At 43.2% G+C, this 18,882-nt stretch overlaps 1 protein-coding gene across 8 annotated transcripts in view; it reads right to left on the reverse strand.

Moving 5' to 3' along the window:
• Nucleotides 1–18,882, reverse strand: part of stard13a (StAR related lipid transfer domain containing 13a) — a 684,147-nt gene that overhangs the window by 546,408 nt on the left and 118,857 nt on the right. Inside the window, exon 1 of one of the 8 annotated variants that reach the window (XM_069891631.1) lies at nt 12,099–12,186. The exons of 6 other annotated variants lie outside the window; for them this stretch is intronic. The gene's annotated coding sequence lies outside the window, so the exon portion shown is untranslated. Of the gene's footprint in view, nt 1–624; nt 744–12,098; nt 12,187–18,882 lie in introns of those variants that run through there. One more of the 8 variants, XM_069891633.1, reaches the window with a different exon arrangement.

The raw sequence follows: 18,882 nt of genomic DNA on the forward strand, positions 1-18,882 counted from the left end.
GAAAGTGAAAATGTTTTGGGAAGATCTAAATTAGATATTAAATAAAATCACAAAAAATAATATACCAAAAAATCCAGAGATCTTTCTTCTAAGTAATATAAGAAGTAAGGAATTAGGCCTCAAATTGGATAAAGCACAAAAAAGATTTATTATTATAGCCTTAGCCTCTGCCATAGTTATGGGGTGGGAAACTTTTTAAAAAACTCACATTCCACCTTAAGTATTGCCTCTGCCATAGGTGCTCTGTGATTAGTAAGGGATTGCTTAAGGTGGTATGTGAGTGGAAACAAAAAGTTTTAAAACCACTCTTTTAATTGTACCTAATTGACTTGTTGTGTTCACAGTTTCAAAACTCCAAAGGAAATGGGTCAATGACAATTTTTCTCAAGCAAAAATTTTCAGTAACAATTGGGTTTAGAGCAGTAGTTCTCAACCTTCCCTTCCCACTCACACACCACCTTTACCAATCACAGAGCACTTATGGCATAGGGAATATTTAAAGTGGAATGTAATGTTATAAAAGGTTTCCCACCCTGCTGCTCTGTGGTTAGTAAGGAATTACTTAAGGTGCCATGTGAGAGGGGGATAAAAGGTTGAGAACCACTTCAATAGATGAAACTTTACCCTGCATTGAAGTAAAAAGTAACTTTTCTTCTTTGGCTTGGCTTTGCGGACGAAGATTTATGGAGGGGTAATGTCCACGTCAGCTGCAGGCTCGTTTGTGGCTGACAAGTCCGATGCGGGACAGCTACATTGATGAAAAAGTCCAGTGGGTTTGTTATTAATATCAAAGTTCAAATTCAGCACAGTTTACAATCAAAGCTACTGTGTCATGTCATGCATCCAAGCTGCAACAAGTCAACCTGGCAGTAAATCTGATAGATTTCTTTTTACATTTTGATCTGATGGCTTGAATTTGGTAAATATTGGACATATTTTATTTCTTAATGCCAGATGGTGAGTGTGAACTTTAAATGGACAAAGCAACTCCATATTAGCCAAAATAAGGGGTCTGATGATCTTCCACCTGTGACATTAAGGAGCTTTTGTAATGAAATTAATGTGATCTTAGAGGAGAACCTTTGGAGAAAAGCTTTGAAAATATATGAAATGTTTTGTGCCCTAAAAAGTTCAACAGTACTCTCGCGGCAATTGCCAAATAAGAAGCCTCTGAAATGCTACAGTGATCCATTCATGATTAACAGAAGATTCTTTAAGTTGTCGAAATAAATAGACTTTATAAAATAGATAAATGTGAAGTTAGCCATTTTGGTAGGAAATAAGAGAAAGGCAGAGTATTATTTAAATAATGTTAAATTTGGAAATTTTAATGTGTAAAGGGAATTGAGCATCTTTTCACACCAATCACTAAAAGAAAACATGCTTTGCAGCAAGCACTTTAGAAGGAATGTGGTCTATTTGCCTTCATTGCAGGAGGATTTGAGTACAGGCACAGAGATGCCTTACTACAATTGTGCAAGTCCTTGGTGAGTCTGCACTGGGTGCAGTTTTGTTTCATTTTCCAACAAAGAATGTGCTTGCCATAGAGGGAATGTAATGAAGATTCAGCAAACTGGGAGAGATTTGGTCAATTAGGCTTACATTGTCCCAAGATGAGAAGAGGGAAGAGATTCACTGCTGTTTTGAGAATTCTGACAAACTGCATGCAAGAGAAATTTTCTATGGCTGGAGGAGTAAAATGAGGAATCACAGTCTTAGGGTATGGGATATTTAGAGTGAGGCAAGGAAAAATGTCTTCAGTTAAATGGTGGTGAACCTGTGGAATTCTCTCCTGCAGAATATGGTGGAGACTCTGTTAGTCAAGTTTTAAGGAAATACAGTAAAATCCTTGGTCTACTGCATCTATGGGGACTGGTAGATGGCAGATAAGTTAATTTTTTAGTTGCTTGAGAATGCATATTGATGTGTGGGTATGAAACCAAAGACTCTTGAAAACTTCTACAGGTGTACCATGGAGAGAATTCTGGAAGGTTGGATCATTTTCTGGTATGGAGATGCCAAATCTTAGGACAAGATAAAACTCTAGAAGGTTGTTAACTCGGCCTGCGACATCACAAGCAACAGACTTCACTCCATTGAGGACATCTACATGAGGTGATGTCTTAAAAAAGCAGCCTCTATCCTCAAAGACCCCCATCACCCAGCCCATGCCCTCTTCACTCTGCTATCATTGGGAAAAAGGAACAAGAGCCTGAAGACGAGCACTCAGCGGCACAAGGACAGCTTCTTGCCCGCTGCCATCAGATTCCTGAATAATCAATGAACCAAAGACACTGCCTTACTTTTTGTGCACTTGTAGCACTTCTAAAGGCAGAGCTGCTGAAATAAATGCTGTCTACACAAAGCAAGTAAACAAATAATTTCTATTTATTCAAGCCACGTGTGTTCATTTTTTAGGGGAGGCGACAGGCTCACGTGAGTGATGTCAAAATGCTGCTGTGAGGCCTGGCAATGCTCTCCTGCAGCCTAGAACTTCTGAGTGGTGGGGGGGAAAGCCCCTGTGCCCTGTCGCTCTGGCTGTTAATTACAGCGATTCGGCCTGTCATGTGCGGGGTTGACCCAGCCCGCTACACACTATTATTTTTATTTTTTTATATTTATTGTTGTAACATGGTTTATAATATGAATGTTTACACTGTGATTCTGCTGCAAAGCATCTAATTTTGTGACTTGTTCATGACAATAAATTCTGATTCTGATTTTGGTGAACTAACTGCAAGGTATACCAATTTTAAACTTCTGAGCTTTTTACCTATTTATTTTCTCCAATTATTTTGCTGGTTCTTGAGGCTGCCATTTGCTTGCATTCTGGATAACAGGGTTTTTACTGTAGCTATATTTCTAGAATGACATAGGAGTATAGGGAGAGAGGAGGAATATGGCATTGGAATAAAGTATTAGCCATGATTGTGTTGAGTGGTGGAAGGTAGCAAATGTCCTAGACCTGAGGCTATTTTCTTTTTTCTATATTTATAAGAGGTTTGTTAAATTGTTTGTTTACATGTTCAGGTTCTATTGTTCAAAAAAAGGATAAAGTTAACATTGCCATTACTGTAAAACAAAGAAGTAAAACACGAAAATCTGCAGAGACCATGGTTGAAGTAAAAATACAAAGCTGGAAAAACTCAGCAGGTCAAGCAATGTCCCTGAGATAGCAAAGGTAAAATACATAACCAATGTTTCGGGTTTGAACCCTTCATCAAGATATGGAAAAATGTTGTCAGGTGTCTGAACAAAAGAGTAGGGTGGAGGGGTGGTCGCAAAGGCAGGAGGTGATTGGTGGAGAAGGGAGGGAAGGAATAGCAGCAATCAAAGGGAAGAGGGATGGCTAGGTGAAGGGAGAAAGGAGAACTGGAAAGGGGAAGGGAAGGAGGGAGGGGGCAGTGGAGCAAGTTAGCAGAAACCAGAAAAGTCGATGTTAATGCCCTCTGGCTGGAGAATGCACTGATGGAAAATGAAATGTTGTTCCTCCAATTTGTGGTGGTCTTGGTGGGACAGTACATAAGGCTTTCTCGACATCGGAGTGACTGGGCGCAGATTTGGGGATCGCTTCACTGCTGAGTACCATCCACACCAGTGACACAGACCTCCCAGTATCCAGCCATTTCAGTTCTGTGTCACACTCCCACATTCACATGTCTCTCCATGGTCTTTTGTACTGTCTGACCAAGACCGCCCACAAATTGGAGGAACAACACCTGATTTTCTGTTTGGGCACTCTACAGCCAGATGGCATTAACTGACTTTTCTGGTGTTTCCTAACTTCTCTCCTCTTTTCCCTCCCCCTTTCCCTTCCATTTTCCTGTTTATTTTTAGAACCATAGAATGTTACAGCACAGAACACAGGCCATTTGGCTCCTTTAGTCTGTGCTGACCATTATTCAGCTAGTCCCACTAACCCTCCAGACCTCTCTCATCCAGGTATCTATCCAATTTATTCTTAAAACTCAAAGATTGAGTCTGCATCAGATAGCAGCTCATTCCACACACCCATTACTCTGAGTGAAGAAGTTCCTCCTAATACCCTAAATCCATGTTCTCTTGTATTTATCTCTCCTAATCTAAGTGGAGCCTACTCACATTTATTCTGTCTATAACTCTCATAATTTTGTAAACCTCTATCAAATGTCCCCTCATTCTTCTTTGTTCCAAGGAATAAAGTCCTAACTTGTATAATCTTTCCCTGTAACTCAACTCCTGAAGACCCGGCAACATCTTAGTAAATCTTCTCTGCACTCTTTCAATCTTATTTATATCCTTCCTGCAGCTGGGTGACCAGAACTGCACATAATACTCCAAATTTGGCCTCACCAATGTCTTAAATAACTTCAACATAACATCCCAGCTCCTATACTCAATGCTTTGATTTATAAAGGTGAAGATGCCAAAAGCTTTCTTTATGACCTGTCCACCTGTGACGACACTTTTAGGGAAAAATGTACCTGTATCCTCAGGTCTTTTTGCTCCTCCACCCTCCTCAGTGCCCTACCATTTACAGTGTACATTCTTCCCTGGTTTGTTCTTTCAAAATGCAATACCTTACACTTGCTGCATTTAACTCCATCATCCATTTACTGGCCCATTCTCCCTGTTGGTCCAGATACCTCTGCAAGCTTTGAAAATCTTCCTCACTGTCCACTATGCCTATAATCGAGACCATCTATACAAATTAAATTATCAGCCATTAATGAAGAAATTACAAGATGACTTAGAACATTGGAAAGATTTACCACTAACACTGATAGGAAGGGTAAATTGCATTAAAATGAATATCTTCTCAAGGATACAATACCTATTTCAATTGTTACCAATTCCCTTAACAGAGAAATTCTTTAATGAACTAAAGAGAATAATAAGGAAATTCTTATGGAAAGGGGGGAAACCGAGGATTGCACTAGATAAATTAACAGAATGGTACAAACAAGGTAGTTTGCAGCTACCAAACTTTAAAAATTATTATAGAGCAGCACAATTAAGATATCTATCAGATTTTTATCAAACAAGGGAAAAAACAGATTGGACCAAGATAGAGCTAGATAAAATAGGGGAGAAGGTACCAGAACATATACTTTATAAGTGGGATGAAAAACTGGTGCAATATAGAAGTTCACCAGTATTGCACCATCTGCTCAACATTTGGAAGAAGATTCACGTAGAAAGGAAAAAAACAAATTACCAACTACCAAAATTATTATTGACGCAAAATCAACTAATCCCTTTCACAATAGATAACCTTTCCTTTAAAGAATGGGAGAGAAAAGGAATTAAAAGAATAGAAAATTGTTTTTTTGGGAAATAATTTATTATCATTTGAACAGTTTTTCATGATACCTCAACTTCCATAATCCTGGCTTTAACTTTGTCATTATCTTCTGTACCATTTTCAACTTTATAATATCCTTTCCCTACCTGGTGATCAAAACTGGATGCAATATTCCAAATGTGGCTGCACCAATTTCTTAAATATCTTCAAAACGCTATCCCAACACTGGCATTCAATGCCCTGATCGATGAAGACAAGCAGCGTAAATGGTGTCATCAACCTGTGCTGCCATCTTTAAAGAACTATTAACCTACACCCCAGGTACCTCTGTTCTATAGCACTGCCATTAACAGAACAAGTCTTGCTCTGGTTTGACTCCCCCAAATGCAGCTTCTCACATTCCTTTAAGTCGAACTCCATCTGCCATTTCTTAGCCTAGTTTCCCACCTGCTCTGGATCCTGTTGTAAATTCAGGTAACCTTCTTCAATGTCCAATGTTGCACATATATTTGTCTCATCAGCAAACTTACTAACCCTTGCCACAAAGATAGTCCAAATTATTTGTGTATATTGCATCCTTGTAAGGATCCTTGTACCGAACCCTGAGGCACTTCACTAGTCATTAACTTCCAGTCTGAAAAACTGCCCTCTACAGCCACTCTGACTCCTATCACCAAGCTGATTTTAAAAAATCCTGTATCCAGTTGAAACATTGGATGAATTCATAAGATTCTCTGAGATGACCATAAACCAACTAAAGGTAGGTGAGTGTCAACCCCTTCAGTCCACATAGTCAGATGGCTTGTTCCCTGAAATCCTGATAACGACTTTATTGCATTTTACTATGCCCTGGTCAAAAAAGAAACTGGTTCTTGTGGAAAACCTGATGGCTCCCTTTTAATGGGATTGTTGCCCATAACAAAGCTGATTGGCTTGTTTGTTTTGATGGGAAGGATTGGTGACCTGTCTGATTCTGCTGCACAGTACAAGCAGAGAAACGTGAACGATGTCCTCTGCAGCAACCTGGACAAAATCTATGACAAAAAAGGGGCAATAAAAGTCAATGACAAAACATGAGGCCCTTGTCCAGATGTAGTGCGTTCTGCAGGAACTGGGTGTATCAACTACACGTTTACATTAATGCACTGATTTATTCCCCATTTATTATTAGAAACATCCTATAAAATGAATTTTGTCCAACTGACTCTGCAAAACCTTAATCACCTGACTCATTAAACTAGCTGATTCATCTTTTCCTCAGTGTCCTCATGCTGCTGTTACTCCTGCTGTTCTTTATTATCCTTCAACTGTTCCATTCAAAGAAGAAAAGATGAGAAGCAACATGCATTTGGTTCAGAGAGACTAAGGGAAATGTAATATGCAATAAGATCCAAAATCATTATTGCACACTTATTACAAACTTAATGATTGATTACCAACCTGATTTTGATCTAGGCAAGCCCTGCAGCTAAAACACCGCACCAGTTTTATGGTGGGATCAGGGAAGTTCATCGACTTTTATGGTGTGTCAGGACTGGGATAAAATGAGGAATGTTTGTCTGCTTCAGCCAATTCTGTAATAGGTGAGTTGGTCTGCAGAAAAACTCATTGTCACTGACCACTCTGGTCTGTATTTAAACTTCAGTGGGTTAGAACGGGCATGCATTAGGAAAGAAAAATCACACCAGATGGCAAGCTTGAAATGTCATCCACAGTATCCAACAGAAAACGTCCATTTTAATCACCCACTCTCCCAGTAGAAAACTTTTGCCTCTAGCATCTCCAAGCAACAGTTCAGTCTCTTTGTTGCACTAGCAGAAAGCAAACCCTGAACCCATGACCTTCGGATAGTACCAAGCTGATAACTGAATAACTATTATGTATAATTTCCTTTTCCAAGAAGCCAAGATTCCAAAAGATTTAAATAGCAGTATTTGCCAAATGTATTGAATTTAACTTCAGTGAAGAAAGTGTTTTTGCTCTTTTCACATTTTTTTTTGTTTTAGGAATTTACAACACTGCTGTGCAGAATTCACTACTAGTTAGTCATAACTAACTAAAGATAACTCTTTCATCAATAAATTTAACCACAATAAATTATTTCCAAAAGGAAAACCATTCAAAGTCTCTTCCCACACTTAATTTTGTATCCATACATTTGCATCACTGTTCATTGCTACATTCATTTCTAGTTACACTATTGCTGCCACTGTTAGTACTTCCCCTTTCTGTTGTTTGAGGGGTTTCCTCATAGTCTCAGACCCTCAATGCCCAGCAACGCAAGCAGTGGTCCCTCTAAGCTGTGCAAAACATACTTATGTGCATGTGCACATGCACACGTGCGCTCATCGAATGCATGCAAGCATAGCTTAGAGGGAACACTGAGGGAGCACAAAGTCTCTAGACTGTGATTCTTCCACACAGTGCCCTCAGGTTGGCTGCGCCAAGCCTCAGTGCCTCTCTCAACACGCACTCTTGCAGCCAGGAATATACCAGTCAGCAGCAATCCTGCACCGACATCTCTGTGTGCTGAAAGACAAACAGGTTTCAGGAAGACCAAATTTTATCTTTCACTGATTTTATGGTCTTCCAGTAGATCTGGATGTCTGACTCTGTGTGCATCCCCGGAAATAGTCTGTAAATCAGAGAGACCTCTGTCACTGCTGCTGGGGATGAACTGTGGCAAGGACCCTTACATCTTCTCCACACACTCTTAGCAAATCTGCATTCATCAAAGAAGTGAGGAACTGTCTCCACTCCACTGCAGTCATCTCAGTGACAACATGCATTGTGGGTGATGTTCCCTGGTGCAGGAAGGATTTGATTGGGAGGGTTCCTCTATCTGCCAGCAAAGCCAAATCCTGTAGCTTGTTTGTGAACACTGGTGATGAGGCATTCCAACAGATGACCTGGAGTGTCTGCTCCAGTAACGACCTCACCGTGTCTATTGAGCCTCTCAGTATCTACAGGAAGCTTTGTGCTGACCACTGCCTGATGGACTTGTGGTCAAAAAAGTTTGTCTGGAAAAACTTTTCCATGAAAGATAGGTGGACATTCCATGGCAATTGGACAAGGCCCACCTTCACAATTCCTTGGACAGGTGGTACCTCAGCACATAATGGTTCTATGTTGTCCTTGTACCTTGGTTCCACATGCAGCCTGATGCAGCCATACACGAAGGTGGTCATAAGGATTAGGGCCATGCAGGGGTGCGTATCTACGGAAAATGGTACTATGGCAAGCACTGAAATTGTGCCCCTGTCCAAACATCTGACACCTATCTTTTAGATAACTTTACAATATTATCAACTCAAAAATACAAGTTAAGCTCATAAATCTTTTAATTAACAAATTATGGCACTACATGAAAACTATAACTGCACCTTCCTTGCTTTCACTGATGCAAATTGGTCTAAGATGTGTTGAAAGACAGTTTTTTTTTACAGTTTCTTCTTTTCCTGAACTCAGCAGAGCAAGATCAAAATCTGCCTTGGCCCATGGAGGCTCGGTTTGGGTGCTCCTGAAGACCAGAGAACAGATGGGCAGTCTTCAATGTGCATGTCATCAAGGAAGTGTAGGACTATGAGCTTCTGCAGCACATCTTCACAGTTCAGCAGCTCCTTGAAACACTCGGGCTCGCTCAAGCCGAATACCTCATAAATACAGTCCCGGACTCAAAGTGGAAGTTGTCGATTGCCTCACCACCAGATCCGCGCTCTAATGGCTGAGTTTGCAGCCTCTGTCCCTGGATGCATGCCAGAATCCTGTCTCCATGGAGATAATGACATTTACTCCCATTCCCATTGTAAATGACACATCACTTCTCCAGAGTTTGAACTGTTTAGCAGCAGCAACATCAATACATAGGCACAATTTCCCAAAAATTCTGCTCCTCAGAGGATGGCTTTAATAGAAACTCTTGCAATACTTTAGGCATGCCACTGGGGTCAGGATGGATATGCCCTTACCCCAATTATTTGGCAACTTGAATGTGTGACCCTTATGATGCTTTCCACCATGGATTCCCTTATGTACCAGATGATGCTCTGGTGACCAGCAGGGAAGAGGCACAGGGAATGGGCCACACCTGTACCACATACAGCAGTACCGAGAGCAACTCACACCTGATTACCAGGTTCTTCCCTGTTATTGAAGAGGATCACTATGCCCACAGACCTAATTCTTGGTGGACCCTTTGTGATCCACTCCAACCAATTTTTGTTGTACACCTCGATCCTTCCAAACCAGATGCCCCAACACTTTCAGGTAATCAGTTCTGACTAGGATGGATATGGTGGTCCCATTGGGCCAGTTACTAAAAAGCATCCCCTCGCTCATCGTCCAGTTTACTCTGGTGCCGGATCCAGATTCAAAAGGGCTGCAGATGCTGATCAGTCTGTCAACCGATCATGTGTCGAAGCAGAAGACAGGTGACGTCATCCATACACAAGGTGGTCTTGATGTGAGTGCCTCTATTCCCTGGTAATGTCACTCCTTTTATGTCCTTGTCCTTACTGGTAGATTGAGCAAAGGGCTCTATGCAGCACACAAATAAGACTGGAGAGAGTGGACAATTCTACTTGACTTCAAACTTGAAGGGGAAGCTATCTGTTTTCCATCCATTGATTTGGATTGACCTATGGATGACCATGTAGAGCCAATTAATCCAATTTTGAAGTCCCTTGCTAAAGCACATTTTGGAGAGCATGTCTATCACGTACTTGTGTGATATTCGGTTGAAAGCCTTCTCCTGGTCTAAGATGACCAGGCAGCTGCTCACCAACTCCCCCCCCCCCCCCCCCCTGCATAGATCATCTGCCCCAGGGCAGACTTGACTCAATTGGCAATGGCTTTGGACAGGACTTTGTAGTCAATGTTGAACAATAATAGGGCTCTTCAATTCCTAATATCCTAATTCTCCCCCTTCTGTTTGAAGATGAGGAGGTGATGATGCCCTTGTTCAATGCCCATTGTAGGTTCACAGATTGTAGTTTTGTAAATGCAATCTGGAGAATTCTGTAATCATTGTCCCAGAGTTTCTTCAATGTCATAAATATTAAATTAATGCTCAAGGAAAGTTATTCTCACATATATTTTCAAACTGTGCAAGAAGTTAAAATCTGGTTTAAATTGAGCACCACCAATCATTAATGTAAAGAGTAATGTGCAGTCTTATATCATAATGCATCACAGTGAGAGCCTTGCACCTTTATCAAATCTTTTTCACAGAGGAATTCAAAGGGCCACTTTTAGTAACTCTAACATTAATTTGTCAATACTATATTACCTATTGCCCCACCACTACAATCTCCTCCAGCCATATGAACTGCAGAGATGTGTCCCACCACAAACATCTGTTCTCCCTTATACTGTATGCCCATCCATTATTGGCAAATTTGAGAGGATTTTCAGCCATCTGGAATTCTGCTCAAACTCTTATTCAATTGCCAAAAACTTCCTCAAAAGTCTTTCTCTTCAAGATTTCATTTCTTTCATTTTCTTTGGCTTGGCTTCGCGGACGAAGATTTATGGAGGGGGTAAAAAAGTCCACGTCAGCTGCAGGCTCGTTTGTGGCTGACCAGTCCGATGCGGGACAGGCAGACACGATTGCAGCGGTTGCAAGGGAAAATTGGTTGGTTGGGGTTGGGTGTTGGGTTTTTCCTCCTTTGCCTTTTGTCAGTGAGGTGGGCTCTGCGGTCTTCTTCAAAGGAAGCTGCTGCCCGCCAAACTGTGAGGCGCCAAGATGCACGGTTTGAGGCGTTATCAGCCCACTGGCGGTGGTCAATGTGGCAGGCACCAAGAGATTTCTTTAGGCAGTCCTTGTACCTTTTCTTTGGTGCACCTCTGTCACGGTGGCCAGTGGAGAGCTCGCCATATAATACGATCTTGGGAAGGCGATGGTCCTCCATTCTGGAGACGTGACCCATCCAGCGCAGCTGGATCTTCAGCAGCGTGGACTCGATGCTGTCGACCTCTGCCATCTCGAGTACCTCGACATTAGGGGTGTGAGCGCTCCAATGGATGTTGAGGATGGAGCGGAGACAACGCTGGTGGAAGCGTTCTAGGAGCCGTAGGTGGTGCCGGTAGAGGACCCATGATTCGGAGCCGAACAGGAGTGTGGGTATGACAACGGCTCTGTATACGCTTATCTTTGTGAGGTTTTTCAGTTGGTTGTTTTTCCAGACTCTTTTGTGTAGTCTTCCAAAGGCGCTATTTGCCTTGGCGAGTCTGTTGTCTATCTCATTGTCGATCCTTGCATCAGATGCATTTCTTTCATAACACTTTTTAAAATAACTAAGTGCTTTACTTAGTTTAAAAAGAATGATATAAATGCAAGTTATTGTTTATTAAAGCCGATAAACATCAGCCAAATTTTTAAATGATTATAACTGGACACACGTATTAGTTATCATGTTACCAGCCCTAGTTCAAGAATGCCATAAACACTGAAATGTGTTACAAGGAATTGGACTGTACATGCAAAGAATAAAACAATGTATCAGCTCCACTGACAATAAACTATTTCATAATAAGCCTTCAGCAGGCAGATTTTTTAATGCAACTTTGCAAATATATTAGTTGTTAAATATCCAACAACAATTTTCTTTTGGAAATCGCAAAGTATTTTTTTAAAAATAGAAAAACATAACAGTATGATACTGTTATTAGTTTGCTTTTTGGCTTAAAGTGGGGATTTTTCCTTTAATACCTTGTGGTATACTTAGTGACACAAAACAATTTCATACTGAAGGAACATAAATCGGAACACCATTGATGCCGTCATATAGGACAATCTAAAACTTTAAAATTTCACCTTAAAATCGAGTCGTCCAATACACCGGGTCTAAATTCCAACCCTTTATGGCGAAGACTCAACACTGCTGCCATCTTCCTGCCAGCTCTGATGCAATCTCACACGTGAACTGTCAATTATCAACAGTCTCAGCGCTTGTCAGCAGGATGGCATTCGTCCAGTCTGACTGCTGTCAGCTCTGTACAGGCTTCAAATGGCCGGTTACAGGAGCTAATGGTGGTTCATTTTTAAAATATACAAATAAAATTGAAATCTTTACATGGTAATTTTGTAGTGTCTGCTAACAGCAGTGCTACTGAAATGAGAGACATACACACAGCACGAGGTGAACCAGTAACTGAACTTTATTTTGAATTCCTTGCGTTGCTCGAGGAGAATGCCTACTTCCTGTGAGGGGCATGCTGGGCTTAGGAAGTGAGTTCAGTGTGTCGTGGCATCATTCCCCATCCAGTGGCACACAGCATGGAAGCGGCTCTGTCCCCCGGGCAACACGTGTCACCAACCATGGGCTTCTCCTTGGAAGGGAAGGGAGACCCGCGTAATCTTGTGTCAGACAACTGGGACGGCAAATTGGCCTGTCTACACATCCCCTACCCCCAGATTCGCTGCCACCTTTTAAAAAAGTTACCATACTATATTTGGGCTGGCGGCCTCCGTATCTGACCTGGGGATCCGAGGCAGGTTGGTTTGAGTCCAAATGAACTGCCTTGAGGTGGTCAATGGTAAACCTGTCCTGCCTCCTGGCAAAGTCCAAGGTGAAACAACACTGTGGCACTGCAACACCTTGAATGGGCCTTCATAGGTGCATTGTAGGGATGTCCCTCGATGTCCTCGCCACATGAAAACAAATTCGGTAGACTGCATTTGCCGAAATGTGGTAGGGTGGAGAGCATGTCAGGAAGGTGGCAGAGGTTTCTGTTTACCCGTTTATTCCTTGAATCGCTGGAGGACGTTTAGAGCACTGGGTTGTCGGCCCAGAGGGTTGAAGTGAATGTCCCCTGGGATGGTAAGCGGGAAGCATACACCATCTTGGCAGATAATGCTGGTATGTCTTTTTTTGGTACTGTGCAAATTCCTTACAACACCCATGGGAGTTTGTCCATCCAATTAGAGTCTTGTAGTCGAGTTTTCAGGTGGCGGTGGAAATGTTCGACAAGGCTGTTTACCTGAGGATGGTAGGCCATGGTGTGGTGTAACTGGCTGCCGTAGAACTTGGGTAGGTTGGCCCAGAGTGAGGACATGAACTGGGCCCCTTGGTCCGAGGTGATGAGGGTCGGGACTCCAAAGTGTGCGGCCAAAATTGACAAGAAAGCTCTCACGCAAGTTTCTGTGTCAGATGTGGGCAGAGGTATCACTTCCGGCCAACAAGTAAAATGGTCAATTGCTGTGAATAAATACCGCATACCTTGGCTCACGGGAAGCGGGCCGACGATGTCCATGTGCACATAGTCAAAATGGCGCTGCACCAGGTTGAAGTTCTGGAGTGGGGCGTTGGTGTTTCTGTGCACTTTGGTCTGTTGGCAGTCCAAACAAGTCTTAGCCCATAGAGTTACATCGCAGCATAGGCCATGCCACAAGAACTTGTCAGACAGCAGGCCTTATGGAAGGATATGACAGACCATGTATTTGGTCGAACACCCACCGTCGCCAAGTCGCGGGTAGGATGGGTCTGGGGAGGCTGTGGACACGTCGCACAGTAAAGTCAGGTTCTCCGGTGAAGGACAGAAATCGCTAACCAGACTAGTGATGGCAGTCCGGTAGGCCTGGACATCCACATCCTCTGCTTGGTCTTTGCCTAGCTGTGCAACATTGAATCCTCCTGAGGTAGTGGTGATGGCTGGTCTGGCCAGGGCATCAGCCACCACATTAGATTTGCCTGCGATGTGGCGAATGCCCGTTGTATACTCAGAAAGGTAGGAGAGGTGTCATTGTTACCTCACCGACCATGGGTCCAAAACCTTGCTGAGTGCATGGTGAGTAGTTTGTGGTCTATGTAGGCGATGAAAACCCTTCCTTCTAACATTAACTGGAAATGTCGTATTGCCAGGTACAAGGCCAACAGTTCACGGTCAAAGGCACTGTACTTGAGTTCTGGTGTCCGGAGAGGTTTGCTGAAGAAAGCTGGGGGGGGGAGGGTGCCACTGTTCATCGACCCACTGCTCTAGCACCATGCCGACCGCTCTGTCCAATGCATCTGTTGTAAGGGCTAGGGGTGAGGAAGAGTCTGGATGGGTCACAGATGTGGCCTTCACTAGTGCCGCTTTAGTTGCCTGGAAGGCTTCAATGGTTTCATGTGACCACTGGAGCGCCTTGTCGCCAAGTTTGATGAGGTCCAATAGGGGTTGCATGAGGGTAGCCATTCCCGGGAGAAACAATGATAGAAGTTCGCCATATCTCGGAATTCCTGTCGGCCTTTGATTGTGCTCGGCCTGGGAAAACATTGAATGGCTTCAACCTTATCTGGCACTGGTGTGGCCCCCTCTTGGGTGATATAGTGTCCCGGGAAATCAATAGTTTCCAGGCCGAACTGACACTTAGCCGAGTTCACTGTGAGTCCGAACTCCTGTAACCTGTCGAAAAGGCAATTCAAGTGTGTCCTGTGTGTGGTGGTGTCAGGGCTAGCAATGAGAATGTTGTCCTGGTAGATGAAGATGAAATTGAGGTCCCTGCAGACCACATTCTTGAGATGCTAAAATGTCTGGGCTGCATTTCTTAGATCGAAAGGCATCTGAAGGAGCTTGAAAGTCCAAAAGGTGTAATAATGGCCATTTTCGGGATGTCTTTAGGATACACCGGAATCTGATGGTATCCTTTGATGAGGTTTACCTTGGAAAAGATCCTGCAGCCCTGGAGTCTCATGGTGAAATCTTGGAGATGTGGGATAGGGTATCTATCTGGAACGGTAGCATCGCTGAGTCGCCTGTAGATGCCACACGGGCGCCAACTGCCAGAGTTCTTCTGGACCACATGCAATGGGGGTGCCCAGCGGCTATTTGAGCGGCGGACAATACCCAACTCTTCGAGGGCAGCGAACTTGGTCTTGGCTTGAAGGAGTTTGTCCGGTGGGAGGCACTGTGCCTGTACGCACACTGGGGGCCCGATGGTCTCGATGTGGTGCTCCACGCCATGTGCTGGTTTAGCATCGTGGAAGTTGAGTGCCAACTGTGATGGGTACTCAGCCAGTAGGAGGACATATTTGTTACAGTCCAGAGTGTGGATTCATAATGACAGAAAGGAACATTGCCGTAGAGTGAGGGGGTATGTCTGAAACGTGGTAGCGTTAACCAAATGGCCACCAGAAACTCATATACTTGGAGGAAATCTGTTCTGAGTAGGGTTTGTCCCACAGACTCAATCATACACTTCCAGTGGAAAACCGTGTCTGCGGCGTGGATTGTGACTAGGTGGGTGCCAAAACTCAGAATTGAGGAATCGTTGGCTGCCTGTAGGGGAAGGCACTTGGGATTGTATTGGAATATGAAATATGTTGACGGAATGAGGCTTATCTCTGCGCCCATGTTGACTAGGATATCCCTCTTTGTTTGCTGGTCCCTGAGATAGAGTAGGCCTTTACTTTTGTCAACCGCAAAGGCCACTATCAGCAGCCAGCCTGTCCATCCTGTCCATTTCCTGTCGCCATGCTTGACTTGGCATTGGGGTACAAGCATGGAGGGACTCACTGCCAGGTGTTTCGGCCCCATCTGCAGTGGTAGAAAAAGTAATCACTCTGTTTATCTGAGCCCTCATTATGTTGCAGCTGGGCTGCGCCTACTGCTGGGGGACTGGCGGTGGGGGCTAAACCAATGGCGCTGTCGGCATAGATCGGTTGCACATGTATGGAGCTCTGTTGCGGGGTGCGGAAAAGTCTGTCTGCTTTTTTGGGTACCAGGTGTGGGGCGCTGAAATCCATGTCAGATATTGCTGAGGAAACGTGCATCAGTAGCTTGGAGAGGAACAGAGCCTTGAACAAGAAACTGTTTGTGTGTCCGTCCGCTAAGGCCACCATTTTGTGCATGAGCTCGGAGGGGTTCCTATCGTCCAGGCCTTGCATATTAAGGATGCGGACAGCGTGCTCACTTCGACTGAGTTCCAAGGGATCAAGGAGGAAATGGCGGATTTGTTCGTACTTATGCTCCATCAGAGGATTATCCACAAAGGAGCTTACTTTTGCTACAGTAGTGGCATCCAGGGTGCTGACAATGTCCCATAATGTGGTATTCTCTAAGACAATGCCTTTGATCTGGAACTGAATTCGGCCAGTTGTAACTAATTCCTGGGCTGATTTGCCCTGAAGCGTTGGTCGCAGCTGTTGCAACTATAGCAGTAGTACATCCTGTAGTAGTAGTAGCATTTTGTCACATTCGAGGTAGGTTCCAAAGACGGGGCCAGCACTGTAGTGTCTGCTAACGGCAGCACTACCGAAATGAGAGACGTCCACACAGCACGAGGTGAACCAGTAACTGAACTTTATTTTGAATTCCTCACACTGCTCGAGGAGATCGCCCACTTCCTGTGAGGGGCACGATGGTCTTAGGAAGTGACTTTTGTGCATCATGGCATCATTCCCAAGGGAACTGGCAAGGTCCTTTTTCCCCAACTCTAGCAGTCACTGTCTCATGTTCCTTGATGTTACTCCTGCCATGAGTGTATCCCAGACTTGCTCTTCTTCTCTCACCCGGGCTGAGACCGCTTCGTAGTGGCAATTTATCATCAATGTCAATAGTTCCAGAATGTAGTCATCCGATGTTGTGAGAGTTGGTGTCTCGCCAGCATGTAGTGGGCTTTCAGGCCTTCGATTGCCATCTCGTACGTCACGCAGTCCATGATAACTGTGTAACCTTTGGGACCGACTCAGGAGAGGAGAGCCAATCTCTGGAGGCTGTTGGAGTGGAAGACTTCTTGGGTGGCCGTTAAGTAAGACTGGAAGCACTCCAACCAGTAGGCAAATTCTTCTGGGGCCTTTGGCATACAGAGGGTCGAACTGGAGCATGCCTGGCTTCAAAAGAGCTTCCATTCCCATTTCCAAAAGTAAGCTAATAAAATTTTTATGTGATTGATGGTACTCGGAGACTTGTGTGGAGCACAAATGGGGTTTTATTAGCTTACAATTAACAACCGGTATCTACAATGGTCTTCAGATAAATTGGAGGTAGGGCAGGAAAACAGGGTCTATATTGGGACTAATGGGGTGGAGCCAAGAGGAAGGGCTAATCTAATCTACCTATAAACAGTGAATATGAAGGGAATTAAATTACATCTCAAATAGAAGCACTGAGATTTATTTTATTTGCCATCATGTTTATTTGCCAATGATTTTTATCGCCCACAGTTTGTACATTCTTCACCACAACCATTTCCTTCCAATCCATTTGGACATGTGTCAACCAATCCTTTCCAAACAAGGTGGGTCCTTTCGTGCCTACAATGTAAAGGGGTAATCCTTTCTTTGTCCGTTCCTTATACTTGCTGTTTACATTTCCCTAGCACTTTGACTTTCTCTCCAGGAACCATCTTTAACACTATGTCTGACCACTTCATTTCAAGTTTGGGCAATAGTTTGTTTTTCAGATCTTTCAACATTAATGACACAGCCGCCCCTGTGTCAAGTTCCATCTGGGCTGATTCATTCTTAATGTTAATACAAACAAAAATTTATGACTTATGATCAACTACACTATGGACGTACTTTACTGCCAATGCTTTATCATCCTCGGACTCGCTTTGGTGCTCTGGCTCACTGCTGGAACTTCTGTTGTTTTCCCTGAGGTTTTTTTTACTTTGGAAGATTGTTATTTAAATTTTAATTTCTGGTTTTTCTTCCCTCAATGACCTTCTTTCTCTCTATTTTCTTTCTGTCTTGGACACTTTGACTTGATGTATCCCTTCTTGTCACACAAATAGTACTTGTTCCTTTTATGATAACAGATATCAGGGCTGTGGTTATTCTTACCACAGTGGAAGTTTTCTCATCAGTCCATTCTCTTCACCACATGATCCCCTTGTATAATATCAATGTTATGATTGGCATTTCAAAACTCAATGCTATCACATAGGCAGACTTAATGTCCAAACTTTTCCACTCATTGTTTAGCATGGTGATCAGCCAAACTGATTATCAACATTGTCTCTGAGGGCCTTGTCCAAAAAATTTCCAAAATTACAGGTCTCCAACAACTTACACAATTCGACAAAATATTGGCTCACCATTTCACCTGCCTTTTGCTTTTGGGTGAAGAATTTGTACCTTTCCATGATTACCCCTGGTTTTGGGGACAGATACTCTCCAACCAGGTCACATAACTCTTCGTAAGACTTGGTATTTGGTTTTTCCAGTGCCAGTAGGGTCTTGATCAGACTGTATGTTCTGCTCCCCACCTTGCTTAAAACCAGTGCCTTTTTTTCTTGCAGGTTTCTGTATCCCTCATATCATGAGCAATGCAGTACATATTGTACCAGTTTTCCATTTCTTTATATTCTTTCAATCGTCCTTCCGTCATTTTAACTGCTTATTATCCAGTAACAAGTAAATCCAGAATTTATTCTCACTTTTTATTGTCCTCCTCTCGAGTTTCTTCCCTTTTGCTTTCTTTCTGCTGCTGAGCACATGCTTCCATCTCACTGTAGCCTAAAATAATTCCTTCTTTCCCCCTCCAAAGCCCTTCGTTTTCCAAAATCCTGTAGATCCCCTTGTCCAGCATTTATCCTCATCGCCATTTTTGACGTGTATTTTGCCTTTGGAAATAACATCACTGGAGAGGAGCTATAAGCACGTCTTTCTTTATTC

Source organism: Narcine bancroftii, chromosome 7 (assembly GCF_036971445.1).
Source record: "Narcine bancroftii isolate sNarBan1 chromosome 7, sNarBan1.hap1, whole genome shotgun sequence".
Taxonomy (NCBI): domain Eukaryota; kingdom Metazoa; phylum Chordata; class Chondrichthyes; order Torpediniformes; family Narcinidae; genus Narcine; species Narcine bancroftii.